This window comes from Rhinopithecus roxellana, chromosome 4, assembly GCF_007565055.1.
Source record: "Rhinopithecus roxellana isolate Shanxi Qingling chromosome 4, ASM756505v1, whole genome shotgun sequence".
Lineage (NCBI taxonomy): Eukaryota > Metazoa > Chordata > Mammalia > Primates > Cercopithecidae > Rhinopithecus > Rhinopithecus roxellana.
The window spans coordinates 159,040,912-159,065,155 of NC_044552.1; the positions used below are offsets into that span (position 1 = coordinate 159,040,912).

Genomic DNA, 24,244 nt, shown 5'->3' on the forward strand with positions numbered 1-24,244 from the left:
TGGAAACCCAGTCAGGTTTTTCTTAACAAATCCAAAAAAGGGAACACCGGGTTTATATACCAGCATACATTCTGCAAACACTACTGCTTGTAAAAGTTACGGTAAAGCAATTTAATAGTTACTTTTCACTTGGCCTACGAATGAGGTAGAGAGTACAACTTTTTTTTTTTTTTTTTTTTTTTTTTTGAGGCGGAGTCTCGCTCTGTCGCCCGGACTGGAGTGCAGTGGCCAGATCTCAGCTCACTGCAAGCTCCGCCTCCCGGGTTTACGCCATTCTCCTGCCTCAGCCTCCCGAGTAGCTGGGACTACAGGTGCCCGCCACCTCGCCCGGCTAGTTTTTGTATTTTTAGTAGAGACGGGTTTCACCGTGTTAGCCAGGATGGTCTCGATCTCCTGACCTCGTGATCCGCCCGTCTCGGCCTCCCAAAGTGCTGGGATTACAGGCTTGAGCCACCGCGCCCGGCCAACGTTTTTTTAAAGTGTTGTCTTGCAGAGTAATTAACCCTGAGGTTCACTCCTTAAAGATGGCACAGCAGTTTATCTTCCCTTTTTCCCAGAAGCTTGCAGGATTCTGGTATCACGCAGGGTTGCCCTGGGTCTAAAGGGACAAGCCAGGCTCGGTGGCTCACGCCTGTAATCCCAGCACTTTGGGAGGCCAAGGCGGATGGAACACTTGAAGCCAGGAATTGGAGACCAGCCTGGGCAACATGGAGAAACCTCATCTCTACAAAAATATAAACATTAGCCAGGCATGGTGGTATGTGCCTGTAGTCTCAGCTACTTGGGGAGCTGAGGCGGGAGGATCACTTGAGCCCAGGATAAGGAAGTTGCAGTGAGCCATGTTCGTGCTACTACACTCCAGCCTGGGTGACAAAGCAAGACCCTGTCTCAAAAAAAAAAAAAAGAAAAAAAAAAAAAAATGAGCTTCAACAAGGAGCCCTCCAGGGTTCACACCAATGCTGAAGGAGCCCAAAGTCCTTTTGCACACATTGAGCAGAACCACTGAGTCCACAGACAGACAGACAGCTCCTTGCTCTCAGCTGAACCTCAGGAATTATGAGGACTCATGGAATGACACGACCAAGTGCTCAGATTTGGATCTAAATGCTCAGATGCCCCCTGCTGTGCCAGAGCCTTGAGCAGGGCACATTACGAGAGTTTTAATGATGTGAGAAGAGCTAGGCGTTGCTGTGTCCTACAGTTTTTATTTAATTTTTTGCCCTATGGTTTAAAGTACTCTTTCTTACTACAGTTTTCAGAAGACCTATGTCCTCCACTTTCCTTTGTTGCCAAAATGAAGAACAACTTATGATCTGGCTCCACCAACTCCGGCATTCGTGACATGCTGTGGTCTTGACCCTCCTCCCTCATCACAGGGAGGCTCCACTTCTCTCTAGCTCTACCCTACAGGGTAGCTAGGTACAGCTGTTCTCCTTCTGAGCTGCTGGAGATGAAGTCAGAAGAAAACAATAACAAGAATAAAGAAACGCCCCCCACACCCCAAACAAAAGTTACTCAGAAATCACCATAGTAACAAATCACCAGTTTTCAACTGTTTCCCTTGCCTTTTTGTTTCTCTGCACGTATCCTTTTACTTATATTCAGCCCCAGCTCTAGCCTTTATTCAACAAACACATTTTGATCCCCTTTATGTGACAGGCACTGAGCTAAGGGCTATGGGTATAAAGTCAAGTACACATGGCCTGTGTCCTCAGGGAGCTAATGTATACTTAAGAGGGAGACAGACAAGTAAATCAAGGGACTCAGGTTGGAGAGGGGACACAGAGGGAGTTCTAATTCATCCAGGTCAGCAATTGTGAAAGTGACTGGACATCAGCCCAGGCAGGGAGGAGATGGGCACCGCAGGCAAGGGAACAGCGTACCTGAGGGCACAGAGGTGTGGAACAGCATGATGCTCTCAAAGAACCGTCAGTGTTCCTACGGCTTATTCGATTTACGTCTATATTTATGGAGCACTCAAATATGTGCCAAGCATATTTCGAGGCTCTGGGTGCTAAGGCTGAGGAAGACAGGCTCCCTGCTCAAAAGGAGCTTATAGTTTAATGGGATTGAAATGTGTAGCTGAGTAAGTGGCTGAGCTTGAGAAGCAGTCAGAAGCCAGATCTTAAACAACTATGAGTCCATTCTACTGAGCCTTCACTATGGTGCCTAAAGCTTTGCTAGGTGCAATATGCAAATGATCTTCTTTGATCCATCAACAGCCTGTGCTGGGTATCATCATCATCATCAATGAAGGGAGGTAAAGCTATTTGCCTAAGGCTTCACTGCTAGGTTTAACTGCATTTTAACCCAGATCTGGCTAAATCTGAGACCTATAAGCAAAAGCATTTGCATATTATCCAACTGATACTTATCCAGTATTAAGCAGGAGTGAAACTGGGTCTTGATAGACACATACTGAAACTAGGGAGAAAAGAGAAGCATGGGGGGGGGGGTGCCAGATCAAGAGGCCAAGGGTAGAAAGAGACTGCATGCAGGTGGCTGGACAGGGAGGTATCTAAGTAAGATATGACTTTCTAAGCGGACCAATGACTATCCATTCTAGCTAGCTAGCTATGCATAATTCATACCTCATAAATCATCCCCAACTGTAGCAAAGCCATAGCTTTTGTAACATGTGAGAATAAAGATCTGAAACCATAAATGGTTGCAGAGGTGATTTACTATGGAACTGTATAAGTGACATTATCTGAGAGCCCTGGCACACAAAAAACTTTATACCATTTGGGGCTGGTAGGAGTGAGAAACAGGCTTGCACAGTGGTGTAAGTGGCTGCCTAAACATGACAAGGACAGGTAACACCACAGATAGACATCCGCAATGCAGGTCATCAGAAGAAAGACAGGAACGCCCACGGAAAAGGGCATGTAACAAGTAGCATCCAACAACAGACCGATGTCCCAAGAGGATCCTGAAGGAGTGGCTAGGGTTAGAGGTGCAGATGAATGCGAGGTCACAAGGGATCACCACCGTTCTCCTCCAGCTGTGGAGGGGTTTGTGTTGTCAAGTCAAAAGGGAACGCCTTTATCATGACGCAGAAGTGGCAGTTACACTTCAGTTTTGCATTAAAAATGTAATATTAACACATTCTTTGGGTTAGAAAACAGCTTATTTTTTCAGCAATGACAGCTCTACTCATATATACAGGCTTAGAACAGTTAGAGGAAGGAAATTCTTGCTCATCCACCTGAAAGAGTCATCAATCGGCAGCTCTGGCAGAAGCACTTTGTCCCAGTACTAAGCAGAACTGGCCTGTCCCTGCAAGCTCATGGTGAGTTCTGATGGAGCTGCCTTAGAACACTCCAGGTAATGATGGCCCAAGGGTGGCTTCATGCTCTGTCCCAGTTCTGGCTCAAAACAACCCACATTGACCCAGCAAGTAACAATGGTACACACGTGGAATAAGCCCAGGCAACAGCTCTGCCATAATTCTTTGTGACAAAGGCTGACCCGACGTGCGGATTTCCAGCTCCAGTGAAACAGAATGGCCCTGTGTATAACCAGCCGGCACACTCTGAGTGTTCACCGCTCCACCAGGCTTCTTCCTTAATCCGGACGCACGAAATGCACCCCCTCCAAGTCCCTTCGCCATTTTCCAGCCACCTTGCTTCTCCTTAAGACTTGTATTTTCTATATAGGTTCACTGCTACAATAAAAATATTGCTAACAATTAGTGGATCTGCATAACTCTTACAGAAGAGACTGATTATTTATACCAATTTCTGCTTTTCCAAACCCACTAAACTATTCCCTAACTTTGTTTTTCTTAACTATCTCAACTGTTTGAAATCTGTTTCTGTTCTAACATGGTTGCTGGTTAATCATCCGTTCTTTTCACTATTTCTTTTGTGCCTCAAACACTTGACTCTTTAAAATAATGGTGTGAATTGAGGAATAAACAAACTTAGTTTCTCCTCTACTCTTACAACACGCTTCTGACACCAGATGTGTGGGTTTTGTTTCCGTACATATCAGGCAAACAAGCAAGCAATTTTGCAGTGGACACAAGCAAGCAATTTTGCAGTGGACACAGCTGGCTGTTCTCCAGTTCAATTCAATTTGGTGCCAATATCTACCTGGAGATTGTGTCAGATCCTACAGGTTGAGGGCTTAGTTCCACAAGACTGCTCCCCACTTCGGACACGAGTCACAAGCCCCAGGTTGTGGTACGTGCTTCTAACGCAGTGGCTACAAATCAGGATCTCCACAACCCCCTCCTTGGGTTTGACTCATTTGCTACAGCAGCTCACAGAACTCAGGGAAACAGTTATGTTTATTTACTACTTCATTATAAAGGATACAGATGAAGAGATACACAGGGTGAGGTATGGAGGAAGGCGCGTGGGAGCGTCCACGCCTTCTGCGTCCTGCCACCCTCCAGGAACCTGCACATGTTCAGCTACCTAGAAGCTCTTCAAACGTTGTCCTCTTGACTTTTTATGGAGGCCTTATTACATAAGCATGATTGATTAATTCACTGGCCACTGGTGATCAACTTAACCTTCAGTCCCCTTTTCTCTCCCCAAAGACTGGGAGATAAGGCTGAAAGTCCCAACCCCCTAATCCTCTCTTTCCCATGACCAGTCCCCATCCTGAAGACGTTTACTACTTTGGAGATTCCAAGGGTTTTAGGAGCTGTTTGCCAGAAAACAGTGACCAAATACACATTTCACAACATCACTAACGGCCACAAATTTTCCTTAATTTTGACTATTTTCCCATAACAAAACAAATAAATAGTTTTTTCTTTGGAACCAGAGCATTTTTGCTTTCCTGCTAGGCCAGGTGGCAAAACTCTCACTCATTTTCAACCCAAACAACACAACACCCACCACGAACTGTCATCGTTCATTTCTATATTGTAATTTCAACATAAAGTGACGCTACTGGCATAATTTTCAGTCTGTTAGGAGCAAGTCCTGGTGAAAATGTGGAACAAGAGCTCCACACACACCACTAGCAGGATGTCAACAATTTTACATTACTAGTGAAGATGAAGATGCACCTATCCCATAAGCAGAACTCCACTCCCAGGCATATACCCCAAAGAACCATGCCTACCTGAACCGGGAAATACATGCACCCCAGGGGTTTAAGGTGAGGCTCAGGAATCTGAGAAATCTGTACTTTTTATAGGTCCACTGGTGATGCTACCTCCTCCCCTGCAGGGGTCTGGGATTGAAGGCTTACAACCTCAACTCACATCTGTTTTTGGAGTCAGGTGCCCCCAAGGCTCATGGCTGCAGCCAGGCAAAGCTGCTCACTGAGGAGGAGTAATGGGGAATCGCACATCCATTGGAGATGCTCCTCCCTGGTCAAAGGTAGCTATTCTGAGGATGTGGGAAAATCCAGCGCAGTATCAGCCTGCTTGCTCACCAGCCACCTGCTCTTCCTCCTTGGTCACCCCTCGCTGTCTGAGCAAGGTGTGGCTCAAAACTCACCTCATCTGGTGATGGGCTTGGGTCAGCATTGGCATCATCCTCATTTTCAGCACAAAGTCCTAAAGTGCCCACCCAGCCCTGGTGCTGCTATGAATGTGTTGCTTCCCTGCCTGAAAGAGGAAACATCGAGGTGGGGCTTTAGAAGGTAACACTGAGGGGCAAGCCCTGTGAAAGCTGGCCTTTATTAAGCAATACTTTCAGATGAGGATGAGAAAGTAGAATAACAAACTTCGAGGAGAGGAGAGGGGAGGAGAGGGGAGGGGAGGGGAGGGGAGAGGAGGGGAGGGGAGGGAAAGGGCTTTCTGTCTTCTGGTGTGAAGGTGCCCTCCCTCCTCCTGCTCTAAGGGAAGTTGTGTAATGGTGGCTCTGTCACCTGCACTTCCACGCATTCCTCCTGCCAAGAATGGCTTCTCTCCCCATCTCTACATGAAGCCGAAGGTCTAACTCTGTCCATTCCCATCACTCTCCTATTTTGAACAGAAGTGTCCCCAGGGCAAAGTACCAATGACCATGTAGCTATTGTTCTTTTAGGTTTAAAGGTACCTACAAGGTGTCAAAAGCTCTTCAGATTCCATTGGGCACCTGAAACCTGCCCTGTCCTTCGGCACCAGCAGTGCACGGAGGGTGGAGACAATCTGTTTAAATTGTTCACTGAGGACAGTGCAGGGCTCTGGCAAGATGCACATGCATGGGAGATGCGGAGGCTCTGTTGAGAGGAAATGGAGATGATGATATGAGACAAACACAAATGGAGTTTGGAATGGGGTTCAAGGAGGACATACAGGGAGCCTGTCTCCCTGCAACTTGGCCACATGCCCACAGCCCTGGCAGGGTTCTGTCTCCTGCCTGAGGGTGCTGTGGTTCCACTGGAGCTGCCTGCCGTCTGCCCAGCCGCCTGTCTCATGAGAGGCCCCGCCACTGGGCAGTTCATTATTTGAGTGGCATGTGGGAGAGAGACAGGAGAGATTTTTCTATTAATGGTTTCAAATCCACTTCATCAGTTTTGAGGCAGGTTTCCTTCCACTTCTCTCCTCCTCCTGTTCTCTTCCTTTCTCATTCCCTCAGGGCGTCAGAAGTGTAGAAAGCCATGATTAAGATGAAAGGTTTCCATTTTGAGGAGGTGGTTAAAAAGATTCTGGCTTCTTCCCTGTAAAATGTGGATTATGCCAACTACTATAAATTACTGATAGAAAGTTACTGATACTTGACCGTCTGTTTTTTGTTGTTGTTGAGATGGAGTCTCACCCTATCACCCAGACTGGAACGCAAAGGTACAATCTCAGCTCATGGCAACCTCCGTCTCCTGTGTTCAAATGATTCTCCTGCCTCAGCCTCCCGAGTAGCTGGGATTATAGGTGCCTGCCACCATGCCCAGCTAATTTTGGTATTTTTAGTAGAGATGGGGTTTCACCATGTTGGACAGGCTGGTCTTGAACTCCTGACCTCGTGATCTGCCTATCTCGGCCTCCCAAAGTGCTGGGAGTATCTCACTTTGGCCCCTACCTGGTAAAAGTTTATCAACTAAAGGTTTTAAATAATTGAAAATGCTCAGTTAAATAAATACAGATGAAACCAACTAATAGACTCAAGAAAAAGTCTTCAAATGAATCCTACTCTTGGTCAAGGACTTCCCCTGTTGGGAATTATCCTGAGAACAAAAATGTGCCGAAAGATTTAACAACTCTCATTTCAGTGCTCTTCATGATAATAAAGAAATTGGATACAATCTAGGCAGTCAGAGGATTAGCAAAGTACGGTATCATACCAGATTCCCATGCAGCTGTTAAAAACAAGAACATAGCAGGACATTAACAATCTTGAAAAATATTAATGAAATAGTGAAGGGAAATATACAAGCCACAAAACACAAGGTAGAAACATAACTACTTTCCTTGCTTCCAATCTTGTGCTCTCTACCCTCTAGGACAGTCAGTCATCTTTTTTAAAGCTACTCCCAGGCTTAAAATGGTTTCCTATTGTCTTTGGAATGAATTTAAATGATATGGTCATCCTGCTGTGGCCCTGGCCTATGTGTCTGGCCCTATCTTCTGTGGCTCCCTCTTCATACCTCCTCCCCAGCAATACTGCACACCTTTCTGTTCTTCTTTGAACATACCCTGCTCTGTTTTACTTCAGTGAGTCTGCACAAACTTTTCTCTTTGCCTGAAATGCTCTGCCCCAAAATACGCACACAGCTGACTCCTTCTCAGGTCTCAACCCAGATGCCACCTCTCAGAAAGGTTTTTCCTCTTTGGGAGGTAGAGGCAGGTAGATCATTTGAACCCAGGAGTTTGAGACCAGCCTGGGCTACGTGACGAAACCCTACTTTACAAAATGCAAAAATTAGCTGGGTGTGGTGGCACGCACCTGTGGTCCCAGCTACTTGGGAGGCTGAGGTGCTCAAGGAAGAATGCTTCAGCCACGAAAGCAGAGGAGGTAGTGAGCCACGATCGTGTCACTGAACTCTGGCCTGGGTGACAGAGTGAGACCCTGTCTCAAAAAAAAAAAAAAAAAAAAAAAAGGTTTTTCCTGGCATCAGATTTGAATTGGCCACTGCCTGGTCACTCTTTCACATCACTGTTTTATTTGCTTCATGGCATTTAATGCCCTCAGAAATAGTCTTCTTTATTTAGTTATTTGTTTTCTTCTTTATTATCTACCTCCACTCATGAGAAAGAAAGCTCAGTGAGAGTAGAGGCTCTGCTGGATGGTATACCCATAATGCCCAAAACTGTGCCCGGCACAGAGCAGACACTCAGTGGGCGCTGACGGCTATGGTGAGATGTTTATGTATGTACACAGAGTAATGCATGCATGTGCGTCTGCAGAAAAGGACAAGAGCACAGCATAAAAGCATATCTCTGGATGCTGAGTTTTGGATGGTTTCAAGTTTTTTCATTTTGTTTATATTCATTTTTTATAACAACAGTGTGTTACTTTTGTAATAATAAAAACGAGGTTTTTCTTTTTTCCTTTTTTAAAGAACATGGTCATTCTAAGAAAATGGTGACACAGCTGGCTTAAAACTAGAACCACAAGATGCCAGAATTAGAAAAGATCTTAGAGGACATTTGGTCCAATCCCACCTCTCGTTTCAGCAAAACGTGCAAGAAACTAGTCCAGTGTATTTTTCACTACACTAGTGGTTTTCGAACTTTATGAGCATGAGAATTTCCTGAAGGACTTGTGAAAACACAGACTGCTGAGCCTCACCCTGAGAATTTCTGATGCAGTTGGTCTGAAGCGAGGCCTGAGTCTTGCATTCTGACAAGTCCCAGGGTTATGCTGGCTGTGCTGGTTCTGGGCCACACTCTGAGATTCACTAGGCTATGCCACGTTGCCTCTTATGGCTCCCTTAGAAACATCTTGCTCTTTCTGTAGGAATGATAGTGATCAAAACAATACCCCATGCTAAGGAAAACCGTAGCTTTCACGCCCTCTTCCAGAAGTTGCAACTGAAAAGAAGGGAAGTAAACAGGGATAAATAATTTTTGAGAGCCTCCTCTCCTCCAGGCATTGTGTGGGATGGTCTACCTTTTACTTGTTTGTTTAATCCTTTTTACTATAGAAAATCTAACCTCAGAGAGGTTAAGGAACTTCCTAAGAGCAAACTACTAGGAAGTGACAGAATCAGATTTCAAATCCAGGTCTATCTGACTATAAAGTCTATGCTCATTCTCCAACTTTCAGAATGAAAAGCTGGTGGCATTCAGAGTGCACTGCAAATCAACATCTTCCAGTGTAGGAACAAATATCCTTAAGAAATTGTAATACACCATGTTGTTAATGATACTAAAAGCATATACACTGATATTAACATCCAGCCATTTCTCTGGGTCTGAGGGCCAGGTTTACTCATTAACATGATATTCAGCAACCTCCAGCCCCCAAACCCCAGAGTAAGGATGATTAAAGTTGATGCCTGGCATATTATTGCAAGTCTTCTGTGAAGTAAGTGGGAGAGGGAGAATTTATCATGTATCTCAGCTTCCAACAAAGGGAAGAATTCACACATGTTCTGTGGGAAAAGGCCCTAACAGGCTTTGCAACTGAACAGAACTGTTCCACTCTTTGAAGAACTAAGTTTAAATTCAAAGGCTAAAAGCCAAACACAAAGATGGAAATATATCATTTACCATCTTATGTCAAAAATAAACTAGAAACTAGTTATTGCTCCATTCCCATTTACTGAAGAGGATATAAACAAGGGACAGAGAAGTCCGGGTGACAAGGTCCCCATACTTACAAACACCCGAGCAACCAGTGAGTTACAATTTGTCCTGTGTTTTGGTCACACATGACCCCAAGTTTGAGAAAGTGCTATAAATATTGAGATCACAAAGGGGCTTGATAAGAATCTTTTTTTTTTTTTTGAGAGGGAGTCTCATTCTGTTGCCCAGGCTGGAGTGCAGTGGCGCAATCTTGGCTCACTGCAACCTCTGCCTCCCGGTTTCAAGCAATTCTCCTGCCTCAGCCTCCTGAGTAGCTGGAATTACAGGTGTGTGCCACCATGCCCTGGTAATTTTTGTATTTTTAGTAGAGATGGGGTTTGGTTACGTTGGCCAGGCTGGTCTCAAACTCCTGCCCTCGTGATCCGCCCACCTCAGTCTTCCAAAGTGCTGGGATTACAGGTGTGAGCCACTGCGCCTGGCCTAGAATCTTTTATATGGTAGTTTTGATCAGAATTCCAAGCAACAAGGTTAACAAAAATGTGGCTTCCTGTATCTGTATCCCTGCATTTCTTTACTTCATGATTTTCCTCCACATGTTTTATAATAGATCCCTGAAGCAGCTGCATAAATAGGTTTTACATGAAAATAAAAGGAAATACTTTGAGTAATTCTGGCGACAGCATCAGAGAAATGAGGGATTCAACTGAGACAGCTCACGTGATCAGTCCCTTCCTGTGTCCTGTGCCAAGGGCTCTCGATGCCTCTTCTTTTGGAAGCTCATTTTCTAATTGTGACCAAGGAAACTCCTGTACATTTGGTTAGCAAAGACAGCCCGTGGAGACCCTGAAAGGAAGATAAGCGGGAAAGAAGGAACAGAGCAGAGTAAATGCAAAAAAGGACAAGAGGATCCCAGAGATAGGTACGAGTGCTGTGAAAATTTGATTTCAATGGTAACTTTGCTCCAAAAACACAATTATGATTTTTTTTTTTTTTTTTGAGATGGAGTCTTGCTCTGTCGCCCAAGCTGGAGTGCAGTGGCCGGATCTCAGCTCACTGCAAGCTCCGCCTCCGGGGTTCACCCCATTCTCCTGCCTCAGCCTCCGGAGTAGCTGGGACTACAGGCGCCCGCCACCTCGCCCGGCTAGTTTTTTGTACTTTTTAGTAGAGACGGGGTTTCACCGTGTTAGCCAGGATGGTCTCGATCTCCTGACCTCGTGATCCGCCCGCCTCGGCCTCCCAAAGTGCTGGGATTACAGGCTTGAGCCACCGCGCCCGGCCTTGAATATGTTTAAGATCTGGGCCAGGCGCGGTGGCTCAAGCCTGTAATCCCAGCACTTTGGGAGGCCGAGGCGGGCGGATCACGAGGTCAGGAGATCGAGACCATCCTGGCTAACACGGTGAAACCCCGTCTCTACTAAAAAATACAAAAAACTAGCCGGGCGACGAGGCGGGCGCCTGTAGTCCCAGCTACTGGGGAGGCTGAGACAGGAGAATGGCGTGAACCCGGGAGGCGGAGCTTGCAGTGAGCTGAGAGCTGGCCACTGCACTCCAGCCTGGGCGGCAGAGCAAGACTCCGTCTCAAAAAAAAAAAAAAAAAAAAAAAAAGATCTGGAGTGACTGCAGTCTCCTTGGTGCAGCAAATCAGTAAGGTGGACCACATCTATAGCTCATCATTTGTTGATGTGTTACTCCCAATAAAATGCATAGGACTTCATTTATTACAGAAAAAAGAAGGCCTGAAAGATCTTGCAGAATGAACCCTGGGTCTCTAAGCCAATGAGCTGTCTCTGCAGTCAGCTTCTGACTTAGGCATCTCACATGGGACATGAGATCGGACCGCGTAGTATTAAGTGTGAGCAAATTCTCTTTCTGCTCCCAACTCTCGCCCTTCATGAATAGTTGGAGAAGAGCCATCTTGCCTTCCCCAGAGGAATGATGCAGCTGCAGCTGCATATGCAGCTTCAGCAGCCGTTATCCTACTGTTAAATGTTTGCTGTTAAATATTATACTGGCCCAGCAAAAATAGCTGTCTCGTCTTAGCACTGGGGACAAAGCTTCATATCTGCGTTAGGGCCCTAGGACACACCTGTGTCCTAGCAGAGATTTCAGGAAAGGCATTCTCTAATTTCTCTCTAGATGGACAGTGACTTATACATTAAGTTTCATAACATATATTTCTGCAGTGGATGGCTGTTCTTGATTCTCACAGATTTCACAGTGGCCTTCATCCTGCAGTGGTTTATGCAGAAGACAAAAGAATAGCTACTTGGCAGATAATACTCTTTAGGCCTTAGGGAGGGCACTCAGCTGGAAAGATCTGTTTTCACTGGAGATCGGAAGTGCTTTTCCAGCAATTATTTGATCTTTCCTGGGAACTTGTTCTTTTGAACAATCTCCCAGTCTGGTGGGAACACATGGACTCCTATTCTGGTCCCAGCATTATCACTAACCAGACGTGTGACTTTGGAAAAATCATCAGGCTTTTACTACACCTCAGTTATCTCATTTGCCTGGTGGGAATGATGATCCATCACCTGCTTAATTAATGAGATTTTTGTAAAGATAAAACAAAATGGTATATGCGAAGGTATTTAGAAAATGTTCCTACTGAAGAAAAAAATCCCCAAAATACAAATATCACCTAACAATAAATATGCTTTTTATATCATTAGCGGTAAGTTTTCATTTTCTCTCTCAGAATTAGGTAGGAATACCCTCACGCAGAGGAGAGGTAGAAAGTACAACCCCAGCAAAGAATATTGTCATGTTCTCCTTATTGCTTGGAAAAATAAAGCAAGAAAAGCAGCACTGGAATACTTTAACATCCGCCCAGAAAAATTTGCTTTTGCTAGGGCCACAGAACATTCTGGTCCTTATCTGTCTCCTCTTTGGCGGTCCCACAAAGAAGGCTACTGCTGCCGTGTTGAATGAATGAGTGAGTGAATGAATGAATCTATCCATCCACCCACCCACCCACCCACTCATTCATTCACCCATCATTCATGGGCCAATACTATATATCCAAGCAGTGTGCACAAAATACAGATGTACAGATGTGTCTCTTTCACTGAAGGGTGTCCAGTCCATGGGAGAAGGCAGACAGGAAAGGACCTGTTCTCTCCAATGTAGTAAGCGTGCTCGCCTGGAGAAACACACACAATGTTCTTGAAGCTTGGGCACACGGCTCATGCCTCCTGTGAAAGCTGGGTCGGGTTCTCAGAGGATGGGCACCTGAGTGGGGCCTGTGGGAAGGACTGGTGAAAAAGGGGGTGGGCAAGGTGCTTTGCAGGCTGCAGTACAGCTCTTACGAAGGCATGGATTCAGGAGAGAGGAGCATACCAGGGAGCAGCCTTGTTTGGTGTGACACAAGCCAAGAATGAGCAAATGCAGGTAACTAGAGGGTTAAGAAGGCCTAAATGCGAAGGAGAGAGCAGGCCATTGTAGTTTCTAAGCAAGAGTTGCACAATGGATTTGTATTTCAGAAACACTGCTTAACAACAGGGAGCATGTTCTGGAGGGAGAAGGTGAGCAGGTAAATGAAAGATTTAAAATTTAATGTAAACATCTGCACATTTCAACATAGAACACTTTACAAAAAGTTCTGACTTAAGAGCATTCTCTTCCAAATTCTGAATTAACACAGCCAACAATACACTGGGGAGTAAATACATTTATGTCTTCCAAAAAAACTGCCTTCAGTAATGTTTCCCCTGTACAACTTACACAACATTGATTTCCCATGTGACTCTGGGATAATCTCCTGGGAAAAGGAAGGCACTCTATGTTTCTCAAATGTGGGTGACCACTGTGTACTGCAGCACCAGGAAGAGTCTGAAAGGAACAGGAAACTGATATACCTACCAGGTACCTGGTACAAAAAGGTGGTGATAGTAATACCTGGTAGCTGTCTTTCAAAAAAATAGTTCATAAATGAAAGAGAATTTCTAATAATTTGGGGAGGTTTAGCAAGGCATGTGGGTTTTTTAGTTCCCTCTTATTTTAAGTTTAGGCATAATTTATCCACAGCGCAATGTATAAACAGATTAAGTTTACAGTTCAATGAGTTCTGACAAACGTATATACCTGTATAATCTAAACCCCCATCAATATCTAGAACATTTCATCACCCTAGAAAGATGCACTGGGGTCCCTTTGTAGTCAAATCCCATCCCAGGCAAACCACGGTTGTGATTTCTACCACAACAGATTAGTTTTCTCTGGTCTAGGGTTTCATATAAATGTAATCATATAGTATCTATTCTTTGTGTCTACTTATTTTACGTGGCAAGTTTTTGACATCTGTCCATGATATTGTACATTCAGTAGTTTATTGCTGCTGAGTGGTATAGCAGTTTTTATTGCTTTATCCATAATAGTAGCTTTTATTGCCTAGTAGTATTCCAGGCAATAAAAGTATGAATATACCACTACTTAGTAGGTTTTTAACAGTTCTGTCTTTTGCTAAATAAAGTATGCAACTGCCTACTCATGGTAAAGCAAAAAAGAAAAGGCGGCTGGGCGCGGTGGCTCACGCCTGTAATCCCAGCACTTTGGGAGGCCGAGGCGGGCGGATAACAAGGTCAGGAGATCGAGACCACAGTGAAACCCCATCTCTACTAAAAAAAATACAAAAAATTAGCTGGGCGCTGTGGCGGGTGCCTGTAGTCCCAGCTACTGGGGAGGCTGAGGCAGGAGAATGGCGTGAACCCGGGAGGCGGAGCTTGCAGTGAGCCGAGATCGCGCCACTGCACTTCAGGCTGGGCAACAGAGCGAGACTCTGTCTCAAAAAAAAAACAAAAAAAACAAAACAAAAGGCATGGGTGTGTAAGTTCCGGTGAAGTCACTAACTATTCTCTATGCTATCAGGCATTAAGGTGAGGAGTGGCTTCATCTTTAGAATCCTCCAACAGCAACATGGGCTGAAACGTCAGGTAAATTAGGACAAACAGAGAGAGGGTAGAAGGAGGAAGGGAGGGAGAGAAGGAGGGAGAGAGAGAGAAAGGGGGGAAGAGAGAGAAAGAGAGAGAGAGAGAACCCCTTATATTGTCTTAGTGCTATATGTTTGGATCACAGGAGCGGATAACACATGGCCCTCAAAAGAAAGATGCTAATTTACTAATAATTTATGTACTCAATATAAATGGTTAGGTACACAGTTTAGATAACTAAAATATTCTTTAAAAAATTAAAATGTGTCCACACAAGCCTACACATGGCCTGGGATTCTATATTGTTTTTCCCTGTAACTGTCGATACTCTCTTGTCCAAGTAGCACTTTAGTAAGTAGATTAAGAAAGAGTCTAGCAGTGAAAGGAAGTGATTCAAAACCATTTTCAGAATTCACCAGTTTCCTATGAGATACTTGCACCCATGAGTGTCACGTAGCTACTTGGTGTGATTTTTGTTGTATTCAACCAAGAGATAATACCTGGAAGCTTCAAGGAAAGCAGATGAGCCCTTGCTGAAGGGGTTTATTAAGCAGATCCAAGAGGCAAAAGTCAAGGAAAGAAGGGAGTTAAAGTCTTACAGTATAAAAACTCTATTTCCTTACTCTGTGAAACTGTTGAAAGCAGCATCACAAAAGAAACAAAATCACATCTAAAAAGTGCATTCTGTCTTCTCCTGCACAGTTGTCACAATTTACTATGACAACCAGACATGAAGGTGTTCTGATGACTTGAAACACATTATTTGGGTCAGCTCCTCCCTCTGACATTATACACTGCCTGTCCTCTGAAATGAACTAGTTGCTTTGACTCCAGCATTCCCCTATCATTGGAAGTGATGTTGGTTTGCATGACTATGCTAAAGACACAATGGAAATAAAAAGCTCTCAGCCCTGGGTGGAGTCGGATTTGATTCCAAGAATAATGAAGATAATGTCCTTAAAAAATGCTGGCAGGCTTCCTTTCCATTTTTCGCACCAGATATACCTACTTGCTCTCTATTTTCCTGAAGCAATTTAATATTTGTTGATCATCAACGGTATGTCAGATCCCATGTTTCATGCTTCATTCTTACGAATCTCCAAGATAGGCACTATTATTGTTCCTACTTCAAAGATGAGGAAAATAAAACAGCCTCAGCTTCTATACTCATTCATTACTATTCCATGTGTTTTCTTCCCTCAGCCGGTTGGAAGTGGAGGTTGGGAGCTATGAAATATGATGCACATAGAAAGCAAGATGAAGACACAGAAAGCAAAATGACTTTCCTCTTTGATCTCCTTCCTTACATATTGTAACATTACATTCTGTAATTAGGTCAAAGTGAGAGATACCAGTGTTGTGAGCTACAGCTAAAGTTTAACAATTATTTCTTAGAAGACTGTTAATTAGACTGACTTGGGGTATAGGCTTTGGAATACATATTCATTCTGATAGCAGTTATAGCACAAGACATCTCATAAATGAAAGCCATTTAGAACATTATCCACAGGAAATGGCTGCAGCTGGTAAGGGAACTTTTGACATTAAGGAAATGTAGAACTTCATGGAATGAGACGAAGACAGGAGTATTATATCACAGAATAATGCTATCTTAGCAGGAGCTGGACCATGTTTTCAACAGACATACTCATTTTATAGCAGTTCACGATTGCTCACCTCTCTGGGTTTTCAGGAGACAAGCATGGCGTACCAAGAGCAAAAATTCAAAGAAATGGGAACTAGTACTCAGAGACATTTTTGATCTCAAGGGTTAGGGGCCTGTGGTTTGGTATACAGCTTGGACCTGTTCATCCATATAGACCTGTGCTAATAGGGTAAGCAAGCACTAACTGCATGTGGCTGGTTCAAGATGAGATGTAATGTAAGTGTAAAGCACATAACCAGGTTTCAAAGACTTAGTATGAAAAAAGAATGTAAAATGTTTAATACATTTTAAAATATGATTACATGTTGAAATGATTTTACACACGTTGTCTTAAATTAAAAAATATTGACATTACTTTCACATGAGTTTGCTTTTTAAATGTGGCTACTCGGTAATTTAAAATTAATTACCTGTGTTGCCTGCATTTATAGTTTGTACTATGTCTATGGGAAAGGACTGGTATAGATACTCAGTAATTGAAAATATTAATCTAAGTTAAAGATTTGGTGCATTTGATCAAAAGTGGCGAACCACCTGCACTGCAATATGTTTCCTAGGAGGTGAATAAAATGACTGAACAGAAACATGCATTGTACTCTGACCTGCTGGTTACCTTAGGTAAACTACTCACTCTTCCTGGGCCTCAGCCACTATAATGGTTAACCCAGATCATCTCAGACACTTTTTCTAGTGCTGACATTTTGAATTTGTTGCAAATTCCTTAGGGCAGGTAAATCATGAGTGAAGGTGAACTTTAAAAAAACCTTAATATTTGCTCAATATTCACAGCCCCAAATATTGCCTGCTGATCTCTCACATGTGATGTGCTTTTAAGTCTCTCTGGAGCAACAACTAAAACTGAATGGCAATGATAACCATGTTTATGATACACGGACTGAGCTGCCCTACGGAAAAGAGGGTGCTTGTTCTGTGTACCCCAACGAGTGGGTTTTACTTGACAAGATTATATTAGTAACTGGTAATTACTTTTGCACCAACCGAATACTTCTAAAATGGAAAAACTTAAGTGCACCCTAATAATCCAACGAAAGCTTATTAAAACATGAACACAAAATATTCTAACACATCCTCCCCCGAGGGAGGGAGAACAGACCTGGTCCTCTTTTAGTTCAGGTTCTACCCTATTACTTTTCATGTTCAAAGCATGCAATTATCTGCTAGAAGTTATTCTGCATCTCCAGGGCAAATTATATACTTTTTACATGATTGTAGAGTTTCTCCTTTTTTCTTTCCTTAAAAGGTAAAAAACTTAAATGTAGATAACACAATTATAATTAATAGGGTAAAACTTTCAGCACAACGCTAGATAAATAGCATTCATACCCCATAAATATTTTAAATAAACATATGTTCAAAATCTGTGTGTGGAAACAAATATGGAGTTAAGAAATGACAGGGATAAATGACCTACATGATGGAAAATGTGCTTATAATGAAGACCTCTAGGAAGACTGCATGATTTCTGCTGGAAAAAAAAAATCCCATAATTTGCATCCCCACATCTGTAGAATTGCCCTGTTACATCCAGTTTAAATCTGACATCTTTAACTTCTGATCCAAGAGTGACAGCATGTGCAACTGCTACTAAATGTGTATGTCCATTTTGAAGCAGCTTCTGCCTTTATGTATTTGGCTCTAGATTCCTTCCATTCTGACTTTCTGCAACATAACCGATACAGTTTGCATGTGTGTCTCCGTCCCGATCTCATGTCGAGTCGTAATCCCCAACGCTGGAGGTGAGGCCTAGTGGGAGGTGATTGGGTCATGGGGATAGTTTCTCATGAATGGTTGAGCACTACCCTCCTTGGTACTGTCCTCATGACAGTGAGTTCTTGAGAGATCTGGTTGTTTAAAAGTGGGTAGCACCTTTCTCCCAGGCCTCTCTTCCTCCTGCTCTCACCATGTGAGATGCCTCACTTCCCCTTTGCCTTCCACCATAATTGGAAGCTTTCGGAGGCCTCCCTGGAAGCAGAAGCCACTATACTTCCTGTACAACCTGAAGAACCATGAGCCAATTACACCTCTTTTCTTTATAAATTATTCAGTCTTAGGTATTTCTTTATAACAATGTGAGAACGAATTAATGCAATGACCAAAAATGCCTGTACTAGAGGTAACCAAATAAATATTCGTTGAGAAAAGAAATTTTAGGGATGCAGGCTCTTCCTCTCTCTTCCTTTCCTCATTTTCTTCCCTCCTTTCCTTTCTTTTTTGGCCAGACCACCTAGATTCATGCCAGTATAATTCATGTCATTTTTTTTTTTTTTTAACTAACATTGAAGGCAAGTCGGGAAATTTTGACTGAATTGCTGAAACAAAGGGCATGTGTTCCCGCCATTCCATACTTCTAAGGAATTTATTTTAAAAAGCAAGAAAGGGGCAGCAAAGTCACAGAACAACAAAAGGACACATTGGCCACCTTCACTTTTGTTGAGACTGGAGAGATCGGAGTTGAAACCATGAATGGGTGCAAGCCTCAGTGGATCTATTGTGCAAAGTAAGTTCTACTTGAAAATGGAAAAAATGACCCTGCGTTTCTCTTTGCCATTATCTACAGAGTCACACTGGAAAAAAAACACTAAGAGAAGCAAAGTAAAAAGAGAAGTTTCTATTGGCCTTTCCTTGGCATTGTATACTTTTATTCCTTTATTCTTTTCTTGCTCAACCTCATTCCCAACTATTTTACTATTTTGGGGGCACTGGAGACAGGACTTCTGGGAAACATAACACGTATTAGTCCATTTGTTTTCTCTGTGAATTCTTTTCAGCATCTTTGTGTAGCAACAGGAAGGATGTGGGCTCCTTTTCAGATTCAAATGAGGCAAATCAGCCCTGGCTCAGGTTGACAACATCATGTTTATGTTACACTGTGGCCTGAGAACGCCAGAACTGCTGTCTCTAGGTAGGGTGGCCATTTTGTCCTGGGGCTTAATCTCTATTTTTAACATCAGATCCCTAGCCCATGTCTCACAAAAACAACAAACAACTAACAACAAAAACAACAACAAAAACCCCGAAAAACTGCTGACACAATATAACTACAGCATACTACTAAGATAATTCTGAGTTTTAGAGTTGAAAAGATCAGCGTTTTCAAGGTATTCACAGATATTTTAAATCATACAGGACAGATGTTCAGAAGTGGCAGTGTTTCCGTTCAAATTCTTTCTTTCTTTTTTCTTGAGACAGCATCTTGCTCTGTCATTTAGGCTAGAGTGGAGTGGCACAATCACAGCTCCCTGCAGCCTCAACCTCCTGGGCTCAAGCTATCCTTCTACCTATGCCTCCCAGTACTTGGGACTACAGCTGTGCACCACCATATGCAAATGATTTTTTTTTTTTTTTTTGTAGAAACAAGGTCTCACTATGTTGCCCAGGCTGGTGTTGAACTCCTGGGCTCAAGCAATCCTCTTGCCTCTGCCTCTCAAAGTGCTAGGATTACAGGCATGAGCCACCATGCTTAGCTTCAAATTTTTTTAAGCTTGAAGCATGTGGTAGGAAAATCCTGCCATGTATTTTCACAGATTTATATTCCTAAGCATGTAAATCAAGGAGTAATAAATTTATAATATAAACAAACGTAAGACTTTATTTTATAAAACTGGATGTTTATTACTAAGACTTCTACCCAAAGATCCAAGCAAAACCATGGAAGAGAATGTGGAGTGGTGCTAGACAAATAAGTTAATACTGAATTTGGGAACTGAGTCTATTATTAATTCTATTAGTCCAACTTTGTGATTTTGGCAAGTTATTTATCCTCTCTTAAACCTCAGCTCCATCCATTCCTCCATCTATCCATCTACCCATGACCCATCCAACAAACACATCCTATCTACTAGACGCCCAGCCCTTGGTGAATTAAAAAGATGAATAAGCTATCAGCCCACTGGAGCAGCTTTTGATAAAACAAGCGTACAAATAATTCTATGCAAGACAATTGTCATTTGGAAGGTGTAGGGTGCTAACAGGAGCTTAGTGGAAAAAGAGGTCACTTCCAATGGAGAGATCAATCAAGGTTCCGTTGAGGAGAGACATATTGTTATTTGAGAAACGAGCAAGATTTCTAAATCTAGAGCTGGGTTGAGACATTCCTGGCCACAGGAAAAGCCAGGGCAAAGATGTGCATCAAGGAGGCATGGAAGACATTTAGGGAAGAGTGACGAGCCCACTGGGTGGAATAGGGTCTGAGTGGGGAGGCAGTGGCTCCTCTGATCAGACAGGCAGCCAAGAGAGGACTGGACTGAATTTGGAGCTCAGAGGGGAGGCTCTGAAGAGTTCTAAGCAAGAGTGACTTGGTCTGGCAGCTCCACACAGAATGGCTCTGCCACAAAAGCACCTGAAAGATGCTAGGAAGAAGTTGTAGCACTCCAGGTCAGTGTTAGTAATCTTGCTTTAGGAGGGTGGTGGTGAGGGTGGGATGGAGGGATGTTGGAGGGATAGACAGGGCTGTGAACTGGTGGAATGGAACTGGGCACTTAGTTTATCTCTAATATTCAAGCTTCCACATTCTGGTATTTGGCAGTTTCGTGTAAGTGGGGGAAATTAACTCGAAGGTCCCCAAAATAGAGGCAAAAATAGCTTTGGATAAAATTTAGTCCCATTTCTATATATATTGAAATCTCAGTATCAATCAGTCTTAAAGAAAAAACTGGTCTTGCAGAAGTGTCAAGGCATGATACATGAAAAACAAGCTGTACTTAGTAAACCTACTGAAGTGTTTCAGCATTTGGTCTGATCCTCCAGACAGGATGCTTTCATAGGAGGAATATTCATGCCACTTTCTAGTTTGACAGGGGTCAGAGAAGTGTGGTTCTTTACGGACTTCAGCAATGCATTATCCAAAAAGGCCTCTCATAATACCTTTGGGAATAAGACAGGAAAATGTGGGCTAGATACTAGAACAATGAAGTGAATTATAATATTTAAGTGGGGCTGATTGGTGAGCTAAGGTTCTCCTAGAAGGTGGCCTCAGGAGGCCTAAAATGGGGCTCTGAGCTCTTCAACAACTTGTCAACATCTTAGATGAAGATATTGAAAATTTGTATGGTGAAATATTCAGATGGAACAAACTTCTGAAAGGACAGGAGTGACAATCTCAAGTTATAAAAATATCTTGGTAAGCTGGAGTAATAGGCCACAACTGACATGATAAAATTAGTAAGGAAAAATGTGAGGGCCTGAACCGAAAAAAAAGTTGCCTAAGTACAGGACAGTGGACATGTGGTTTAGCAGCAGCATGTGTAAAAACAATTTGGGGGGAAGTGTTAGCTGAAAGTAATTTCAATTTAAGTCAATTGTTTGACACAGCTGCTTAAAAGTGTGATCTAATGCGGTATTTACTGAAATACACCATTAGCTCCGGCCTCACTTAAGTTGGGATTCCAGTAACACTGAGAAACATAGGTGCTTTTGATATAAACATGTTGGGTAAAGTTGCTTAACAAACCAAGCTCAGCTTAACCAGAGAGAAGTTTTGCTGGTTATCATGGAGGCCCTCCCCTTAGCTAGACTGAGCTAGGGAGGTCAGTAGGAAGAAACAATTAAGGACTCATCAAACTAGAAGCTACACTTATCCATTCTAGTAAGATTGAACTTTGATTTTTAAAAATGCAATGATAATAAAATTTTAGGCACTAAGAGAGAGAGCCTGGTTAGAAGGACAATACTGTTCCTCTATTCCTTATCAAATACAATGCTAGGCAATATGAAGATATTTCTTTTATCGTCTGTCTGAACGTGGAACTCTTCCACTGTATGAATAGTTCTGGGCCCCAAGTTGGGGTTTGCTTTCTTGAGGTTGGAAAGAATCATTGGGTGAAGGGTACTGTGCCCATGACCCAAGCCAACTCCCTGCATGCACAGTAGGGCACCTCTCCCACGGGGAAGGAGGTCTTTGCAAACCTTTTACTACCTTTCCTCAGTGCATAAACTATGATCTCTGGAACTTTCAGACATAACACTTAGCTCATGTCGGCAAATGAGAAGCAAGTTTCTCCTTATTCTCTATTAGAAACATAGAAAGAAAGCCAGCACAATTTCTAAACCAAGTTGGATCTTTCTTTAAAAAACAGGACATTTGTTGCTATGCGTTGTTGTCCTTCCTTGAGCAGTATGCTGTTTATCTTCAGGAAAAGGATCACACAGATCCTGGTGTACATGCTTATAAACAACAGGCAAGGGTCACAGTCGCTCATTCTCATTTGCTGTCCTTGAGGGAGAGAAATCGTATGATGGGTTCAGTTGGGTTTGGCCTCAGTATAGAGTAGCTTCCTGAAAGGCTTCCTTAATAGGAGCCCACTAAAACATTCCCAAACACAAATACACAAACACACCCCCGCCGAGTATGTGTGTATGTGTGTGTATAATCTGATAGTCTCCCAAAGCATGACTACACAGAATTTAGAACTTGTGAGCAGTAATACGATGTTAAAAGGACCTGAAATTCTGTTGAGAAAAACTAATACAAACACTGGAAATTGTTGTGCTTAGACAAGAAAATTTAAGCTTTTTTTTTTTTTTTTAAACAATGGATGGGTTGTTACATGGCAGAATTTCTTCTTAGGATTTGTTTCTAATAATGAGAATGTCCTAAAGATGATAAAGAATACCTTGACAATAGAGCTTTCTTGGCAGAATTTGTATGAACAAATACTGGCTGGACTAGATGAGCTTTAAGGCTCCTTCAAGCATAGGAAAATCATAGCTACATGATTTTGATACTTTTTTTGTTTTTCTGAAATAGCCCATAGTGTGGACACTAACAAGGTAATCTGGAAACAAACGCCTTGAGACAAAGGCTTCTGAGAAACTGGATTCATGGTTGCTTAGAAGCCAAAATAAAAAAAAAAAAACCCGTATTTTGAGGGAAAGCAGATAATGCCAATGGAAAGTTCTTTAATATTCTTTCTGGAAAATGGTTATAACCATTTATAAAGCAAATCATCAGAATTTTAAGGGCAGAGTGACACATACAGTGAGAGATTTTAATAACACCTCTCTTGAAGAGACTGACAGATTAATACGGATACAGAAGATGTGAGCAACGAAAGGAAGAGGTTTAATCTAACGGGCATATTTAGAACTCTGTCCCCACAGCCCCCATCAGAGAATACGCACTAAAGAAATTCATGGAATATTTAAAAAGAATTGACCATGTACTAGGCCACAAACCAAGTCTCAATGCATTTTGTGGAAATAGTATCATACAAACAACATTCCCAGACAACAATAGATTTTTAAAGTTAGAAATCCATAACCAAATGATTACTAAAGACTCTCATTCATTTGGGAATTTAAAATGATGCTGCTAATAAAACTCATGAATCAAAGAAGAAATAATTATGGTAATTACAACATTCTTATAACTGAGTGATGATAAAAATACTCCATATTAGAATGTATCAGATTCCACTACAGTTTTATTTAGAATAAAATACTTAAATCTTGTCCTAGAAAGAAAAAAAAGGACTGAGAATTAATGAATAAGTATGCAACTCAGGAAGTCAGAAAGTAAATAAGAGTATATCCAAAGAAAGCAGAAGAAAATAATAAAGGGTAGAAATTAAAATCAGAAAACAAAGATACACTAGAGAAGATGAACAAAGGAAAAGCTATTTGTTTGGAAAGACTAATAAGAGACAAATCAAATCTGATCAAGAAAAACACAGAGATGGTACAAATAATAACATTAGGAATTAATGAGAGAACATAACTACAGATTCAGCAAGGATTAAATAACAGCACACTACTATGAAGAACTATGTGCCATTAAGTTTGAAAATTTCAATGAAATAAAGAATATCACAGAAAAATTCAAATTATTATTCTAACAAGACAGGAACCTGAATAGTCTAATAACCATTTAAAAACCTGATTCATTAGTTAAAAAGCTACTCATCCCTCCACCCAAAAAAATTCAAAAACCAATAAACACTAGGTTCAGATGGTTTTAGAGAAAAAAATGAAAAAAAAAAATCTGTGTTTTAGATCAAA

The 24,244-nt window shown here is 42.4% G+C and overlaps 1 protein-coding gene across 6 annotated transcripts in view; it reads right to left on the reverse strand.

Annotated features, from left to right (window-relative positions):
* The window catches only part of FYN (FYN proto-oncogene, Src family tyrosine kinase), a 209,809-nt gene that overhangs the window by 70,405 nt on the left and 115,160 nt on the right, over positions 1–24,244 (reverse strand). The window contains exons 1-2 of one of the 6 annotated variants that reach the window (XM_030928133.1): positions 6,010–6,144; positions 5,463–5,572 (exon numbers count right to left, since the gene is read on the reverse strand). The exons of the other annotated variants lie outside the window; for them this stretch is intronic. The gene's annotated coding sequence lies outside the window, so the exon portion shown is untranslated. Of the gene's footprint in view, positions 1–5,462; positions 5,573–6,009; positions 6,145–24,244 lie in introns of those variants that run through there. 6 annotated transcript variants of the gene reach the window in all.